Here is a 7476-nt window from a genome sequence, read left to right as displayed (position 1 = left end):
CCATTTCAGCCATGCTGCACTCAGCCCTGTGAACACACTGCCCATGTCTTGTAGCAGATGCTGAGCCCAGCAGTCTCATGATCTCAGGATCTGACCACTTCGCAACCCCACCTCAAGGTGAGTCCCCCCCTCCTTCACAGTGCACTACATCAAACATCGCAATGTGTCTGTACAGGTACATGAGTGTAATTTTGTAACTACAGTGTTGCTTTAGGGCTGGTGCTGGAATATAAAACCCTGAGCCTGCATACGTGAGAAGGTAGCACATACATTAAGCAAGCACACAAAGATTAGTACTGAGACAGCAAGAGGCAAAATGAGACCTCACGTGAAAACACTGCTAGTCTGGAAGCACATTTACTTGTGTCCAAGTGTTATGTTGTATAACAAGGGTGGGCAACATGAGGTCTGGGGGCAGCATGCGACCCCCACCATCCCCAAGCTGCCACTGCTGAACTGCCACTGAATTTTGGTGGTGCCGGGGAGGGGACACACACACACTACATTTTCACATTAAAGCAAGGCACACAGGGACCAAGTGCCTTTTAATTGCAAAACCGTGCTCCCCCCAGAACTTCCAGGAATGCAATAATTTATTAAAACAAGGAGTGCACTCTTCCTGTCCCTTGTTTTAAGGGGGAAAAGAGGTGCTTTTTTGCCACCACCAGATTTAGATGGCAATTCAGCACCAGTGACAATTGCAGTGTGGGATGGAAGCCCGTGATGGGTTCTGGGGTATGTGTGGAAAATTGGTCCCTGGACCTTCAGAGGTTTCCCACTCCTGTTGTATAAGCTAGGTCAGTCTTCCCCAACCAGGCACTCACCAGATGTGTTGGACTACAGGTAATATCATCCCCATCTGATGGGTGTCAGGCTGGGGAAGGCTGAGCTAATGGCTAGCAATTGGAGGTTCCTGTATCAGATGCAACTGAATCTCATTGTGGGTTGCCTGAACCACCCATTGCCAACAGGTACTATAAATCACTATGCCTTGGAATGGTCAGGGAGCTGACTAGACTGTAGTCACTAGGGGGACTATTAAATTGAACATGTATGCAAGTGGAAAGTTGCCCAGGAATCCTACGAGGTCATGTTTCATTTCAAAAGAGGAAGACTTGCAAAACCAAAGAGATTTAGTTAGAAGGAAGTTGAAAGAGTTGAAGGAGTCAAATCTTTTCAGGATGCTTGGAACGTATTTAAAACCGCAATAACAGCAGCTCAGATTAGCAAAGATACAAACAAGTCCAAGAATATGCCGATACAGTTGAATTAAGGATGCGCAAACTGGGGCACAAAACAGTGGGGGATGCATCTTGCCTTCACGTCCTGGTTGTGGGTTTCCCGGCTGGCTGGTAGCCACTGTGGGAATCAACTTCCACTGGAGTAGCCATGTTAACTTGCTGCAACAAAAACAACACAGAGTCTTGTGGCACCTCAAAGACTTCATTATGGCATACATTTTTGTGAACTGATTAGGATTCTGGGCTAGACTCTTCTTGTGTTTATGTAGAGGCCCCATTAACAACTGATATCAACTGGCAACCCCACCCCTTGAAAGCCACAGTAGGATTGGTGGGGTAATGAACTGGTTGGCCTACTTCTTTCTTCTCAAAAAGCCTCTCCAGTGGCACATTTAGTTGCTGACACCTAATGTAATCATAATAAAACCACCTGCATTATTTAATAATGGCCACTGGGTGTCAGAGCTGCACTACAAGAGAGATGAACGCACATAAATAAATGCTCCTGTATAAATCTTGCTTAAATTGAGCACTCTATTTGTATGCTAACTTACATATTGCCTTGTGAATGTCTTTTCAACCTGTGTAACATTCTGAATAGCATTGTCATCTATAAACATGCACACTACTCAACAAGCATAACCAGTCTTGTGGCACCTTAAAAACAAACATATTTATTTTTGCTGCAACAGGCTGAAATGGGTACTCCTCTGCAGTGTGTTTATATGATTACATCTGGCATAATGTCTGTTATTATTGCTAATATGCAACTTTTTATAAATTAATTAATCATGGTTGGAGTGCCATATTTGGTATTCTACAGAAACTGTAACAGCTCAATGTGTAAATCCATAGCCTATAGACAGAGTTCTTACCAATCTGGCTTTAAACTAGTCTCAGTTTAATCTCCCTCCCCACCTTTTTATAAATACTTGGCTGGTTTGCTTAATAGCTCGCTCTCACTCTCTCGCTCTCTCTCTCAATTCCTAGAAATTATTTTAAAGTTGCATGCATGTAAATTAACAAATAGAAACTGTCAAAAGGCCTTTTAAAAAAATTCCATCAAACAGTTGTAGACTTGCTCCATAGCATGTACATTTGTTTTCCCTCACTATGACACTATGTCAGAGTCTGATTCTAACGATTTATTGGATTAAGCTTCAAAGGGTGCGATTCTTTGCATGTTTAGACACAAAAAAATGTCCTACAACTCCCAGCATGCTCCAGCTAGCATTGATGGGAGTTGTAGGGCTTTCTTCTGTCTAAACATGCATAGGATTGAGCCCTAAGAAACACAATAAATTCACCCTCATCAGAATGAATGTCAGATCATGAATGAAGCCATTCTTCCCAATACACACTGAACTCAGACAGCCCTCACTTCTGGCTTTGATTATGGGTGTTTCTAGATGGTCCCAAAGAAAAAGAAAACCAAGAAGGCAAGATGGCTGTCTGCTGAGACACTGGAAGTAGCCCAAGAAAGAAGGAAAGCAAAAGGCAACAGTGAAAGGGGGAGATATGCCCAATTAAATGCAAAATTCCAGAGGTTAGCCAGAAGAGATAAGGAATTATTTTTAAACAAGCAATGCGCGGAAGTGGAAGAAGATAATAGAATAGGAAGGACAAGAGACCTCTTCCAGAAAATTAGAAATATCGGAGGTAAATTCCAGGCAAAAATGGGTATGATCAAAAACGAAGATGGCAAGGACCTAACAGAAGCAGAAGTGAGCAAGAAAAGGTGGCAAGAATATACGGAAGATCTGTATAGGAAGGATAATAATATCGGGGATAGATTTGACGGTGTGGTCAGTGAGCTAGAGCCAGACATCCTGAAGAGTGAGGTTGAATGGGCCTTAAGAAGCATTGCTAATAACAAGGCAGCAGGAGACGATGGTATCCCAGCGGAACTGTTTAAAATCTTGCAAGATGATGCCGTCAAGGTGATGCATGCCATATGCCAGCAAATTTGGAAAACACAAGAATGGCCAGCAGATTGGAAAAAATCAACTTATATCCCCATACCAAAAAAGGGAAACACTAAAGAATGTTCAAACTATCAAACAGTGGCACTTATTTCACATGCCAGTAAGGTAATGCTCAAGTTCTTGCAAGGTAGACTCCAGCAATTCATGGAATGAGAATTGTCAGATGTACAAGCTGGGTTTAGAAAAGGCAGAGGAACTAGAGACCAAATTGCCAATATCCACTGGATAATGGAGAAAGCCAGGGAGTTTCAGAAAAACATCTATTTCTGTTTTATTGACTATTCTAAAGCCTTTGACTGTGCGGATCATAACAAATTGTGGCAAGTTCTTGGTGGTATGGGGATACCAAATCATCTTGTCTGCCTCCTGAGGAATCTGTATAACGACCAAGTAGCAACAGTAAGAACAGACATGGAACAACGGACTGGTTTAAGATTGGGAAAGGAGTACAGCAGGGTTGTATACTCTCACCCTACCTATTCAACCTGTATGCAGAACACATCATGCGATGTGCTGGGCTTGATGAATCCAAGGCTGGAGTTAAAATCGCTGGAAGAAACATTAACAATCCCAGATATACAGATGATACCACTTTGATGGCTGAAAGAGAGGAGGAGCTGAGGAACCTTATGACAAAGGTGAAAGAAGAAAGTGCAAAAGACGGGTTGCAGTTAAACGTCTAAAAAACCAAGATTATGGCAACCAGCTTGATTGTTTACTGGCAAATAGAGGGAGAAAACGTGGAGGCAGTGACAGACTTTGTATTTCTAGGTGCAAAGATTACTGCAGACGTTGACTGCAGTCAGGAAATCAGAAGACGTTTACTTCTTGGGAGGACAGCAATGACAAATCTTGATAAAATAGTTAAGAGCAGAGACATCACACTGACAACAAAGGTCCGCATAGTTAAAGCAATGGTATTCCCTGTAGTAACCTATGGCTGCGAGAGCTGGACCATAAGGAAGGCTGAGTGAAGGAAGATAGTTGCTTTTGAACTGTGGTGTTGGAGGAAAATTCTGAGAGTGCCTTGGACTGCAAGAAGATCAAACCAGTCCATACTCCAGGAAATAAAGCCAGACTGCTCAAATGATATTAAAGGCAAAACTGAAGTACTTTGGCCACATAATGAGAAGATAGGATACCCTGGAGAAGATGCTGATGCTAGGGAAAGTGGAAGGCAAAAGGAAGAGGGGCCGACCAAGGGCAAGATGGATGGATGATATTCTGGAGGTGATGGACTCGACCTTGGGGGAGCTGGGGGTGGCGACGGCCGACAGGAAGCTCTGGCATGGGCTGGTCCATGAAGTCACGAAGAGTCGGAAGCGACTGAACGAATAAACAAGATGGACACTCCTAGTGCAGACACTCCTAGTGTTACCAAGTAGAAGACATTGTGCTGCTATTCCATCTTTCCCTCCTTAGTTTTTCTGTGATAAGAAAAAAGACAAAAGCAACGGTGGGGAAAAACAAGAGGGTTACAAATGGAAGGTGATGATATCTAGGCCCTCTGTCTCATTCACGAATGAGGTAGAGCGATTGTGCAATAAAAGCCCTGTCTTGGAGCACAATATAGCAATCTCCATATGTGAGACAAAAGTAGTGGAAACACCTTGGGTTGGATCCAGGCTGAATCCAATCAATAGGACTTAAGTTAGTCATGACTAAGTCTAGATCCAACTCATTGCAAGTGTAACAATTTAAATAAAATGGGGCACAGTTAGAGGCTTTTTTCCTTAATACTTTGCAATAACCATGCCCTTAGCTCTCACAGAAGTTCTTTTGCTCAAGGGATGAGCCTGCTTTCTTTCATTGCTGGAACTGAAGACTGGGTTGTGTGGTTTTTGTTGTTTTTAAAAGTGATTGGTATTTGTGAGAGGCAAACAGCAAATTCAAAAGCAGGCATTCAGAGTTAGAGTTTAATTTGTTTTATTTATAAATAAGAGTTACAAAAAATAAGCATTTTGGAAACTCAGTGTTCCTCCTTCTTGTAATGCTATTCATACTGGCAGAATCTAAAGCAACATTAACTTGTTAATTAGATTATATGATTTGCCAGAGAGACAGAAAAGAATGATTGTAATTAAGCAGTTAGCAGGAACATTAAAAAGAGAAAATGAAAAGGGGAATGGGTTGAACAGATCTTCAAGAGTTAGGATTGCTCTGCCCACCCCACTGGTTACAGTGAGATTTATTTATGATTGTGATGTAGGTATCAAGTCTGAAATTCTCTTACTAGGAAGTATGATCCAGTAAACCTAGTGGGATTTACTTCTAAGAAAATATGCACAGGCTTGTGTTACACAGCCAGAATCCTACGCACAGTTACTTGGGGAAGTTCACAGAACATAGTGGGATTTACTTCTAAGGAAAAATGTGTGTGTCTGCACACTGTCAAAACTGAAGTAAATGTTTCTTTACATTTACTTTACAAGGGCCTACTGAATTATTAAAATATGGTTTGACATCAAAGATCCAGTGTTGGGCCTCACCTGAACAAAACCTCTGTGCCAATACTCATAACAGGCAGAAATTCAAGTGGTATAGCATCTACCATTACTACGTTGATGATGAGGGCTGTCTAGAATTTCTGCTTGTTACATAGGTTTAAGGTGCAGGACTCTTGCTCCCTCCCCTTGTTAATCTTGTGCACCTTTTAAGGCACTGCAACAAAAGGAGCCATAAAAATCAGCCTTCCCCAACATGATGCCCTCCAGATATGTTAGGCTACAACTTCCATAACCCCCCAGGCAGCACAGGGGCATAGCTGACTGAGGGATTATGGGAGTTGTTGTCCATCACATCTGGAGGCCACCAGCTTAGGGAAGGCTGATGTAAGTTATAATATCAATGTAGACAACAGAGTGGACCTCTCAGCGGCTTTCGATACCATCGACCATGGTATCCTTCTGGATAGGTTGTCTGGGTTGGGAGTTGGAGGCACTGCACTACAGTGGTTCCGCTCCTACTTGGATGGCCGATTCCAGAAGGTGGTGCTGGGGGATTATTGCTCTGTGCCATGGCAATTGTGCCATGGGGTTCCACAGGGCTCTATTCTATCCCCCATGCTGTTTAACATCTACATGAAACCGCTGGGGGAGGTTATCCGGAGGTGTGGGCTGAGGTGCCATCAATATGCGGATGACACCCAGCTCTAACTCTCTTTCTCATCAAAACCAGGTGAGGCAGTGGCTGTTCTGAACCAGTGCCTGGGCACGGTAATGGACTGGATGAGGGCTAATAAACTGAAACTCAATCCAGACAAGACGGAGGTACTGTTAGTGGGTGGTTCGTCTGCCCGGCTAGGTGATATTCAACCTGTTCTGGAGGGGGTTGCACTCCCCCTAAAGGATCAGGTTCATAGTTTGGGGGTGCTCTTGGATCCAGAACTGTCACTTGAGGCACAGGTGAACTCAGTGGCACGGAGCACTTTTTATCAGCTTAGGCTGGTATACCAACTACGCCCTTATCTGGACAGAGATAGCCTAGCTACACTTATCCATGCTCTGATAACTTCTTGTCTGGATTACTGCAATGTGTTATACGTGGGGCTGCCTTTGAAAACGGTCCGGAAACTTCAGCTGGTCCAAAATAGGGCAGCAAGATTGTTAACAGGGACTGGCCTGCGAGCTCATATTACGCCAGTACTTTTCCAGCTGCACTGGCTGCCAGTCCATTTGCAGGCCCGATTCAAAGTGCTGGTGTTAACATTCAAAGCCCTTAACGGCTTGGGGCCAGGTTACCTGAAGGATCACCTCCTCCCATATGTGCCTGCCCAGACCTTAAGATCATCATCAGCGGCCCTTCTCCGTGAGCCCCTGCCAAAGGAAGTGAGGCGGGTGGCTACTAGGAGGAGGGCTTTTTCTGTTGTGGCACCCCGGCTCTGGAATGAGCTCCCTAGTGAGGTTCGCCTGGCGCCTACATTGTACTCTTTTCGGCGCCAGGTGAAGACCTTTTAATTTTCCCAGGCATTTTAGCTTTCTAAATTTTTGTCTTTGCTGTTTTAAATCTGTATTTTAAACTCCTGTACTGCTGCTAGGTTTTATTGTGGTTGTATTGTTATATTGTGGTTTTAATGTTCTATATATTTTAAATTGTTTTATTGTGTGTTGTTTGGTTTTAGTTTTTGTGAACCGCCCAGAGAGCTTCGGCTATGGGGCGGTATAGAAATGAAATAAATAAATAAATAAATTAAAAATTCAGACAGACAACTTTTTTTCCAGTCGCTCCATCTGTCTCTGCTTGTCACGAAG

The sequence above is a fragment of the Heloderma suspectum genome, chromosome 1 (genome assembly GCF_057233095.1).
Source record: "Heloderma suspectum isolate Gila_16-S chromosome 1, 16-S_ref, whole genome shotgun sequence".
NCBI lineage: Eukaryota > Metazoa > Chordata > Lepidosauria > Squamata > Helodermatidae > Heloderma > Heloderma suspectum.
This window is presented reverse-complemented; position numbering follows the sequence as displayed.